The sequence below is a fragment of the Hydractinia symbiolongicarpus genome, chromosome 1 (assembly GCF_029227915.1).
Source record: "Hydractinia symbiolongicarpus strain clone_291-10 chromosome 1, HSymV2.1, whole genome shotgun sequence".
Lineage (NCBI taxonomy): Eukaryota > Metazoa > Cnidaria > Hydrozoa > Anthoathecata > Hydractiniidae > Hydractinia > Hydractinia symbiolongicarpus.
Genome location: NC_079875.1, coordinates 39,159,701 through 39,160,104, shown reverse-complemented (window position 1 = coordinate 39,160,104; position 404 = coordinate 39,159,701).

Sequence of the window (404 nt, the reverse complement as noted above, 5' to 3'; positions counted from 1 at the left end):
TCCCCACTTTAGTGTCAGAAACTGGAAAAACGTGCTATATAATGTAGAGAGGGTAGAACAGAGAAGCAATGAGAAATGAGTGAACTCGACTAGAGTTTGGTTGTTATTGTTTCTTTGTGACACAATCTCTTATGCGTTGGTATCAGAGTTTATTTGTGTTGCTGTAAAGACTGTTGAGTTGTCATTCAGTTCTTACGGTAATACGGCTCTGGCTCAAGCAATGAAATGCAAGTCAAATTTTGTTCTTGCAGGACATTACTTATGTGTGTGCACGGGCTAACTGCTAGTCAAGTAGTAGTTTGTAGTCTCTAAAGATAGTGATATCTTTCTCATTGGTGGCTCTTGTGATGTTGGCAGATGCTGTTCAACTGATCCTGGGTTACTGAGAAGGAACGGTAGAAGGG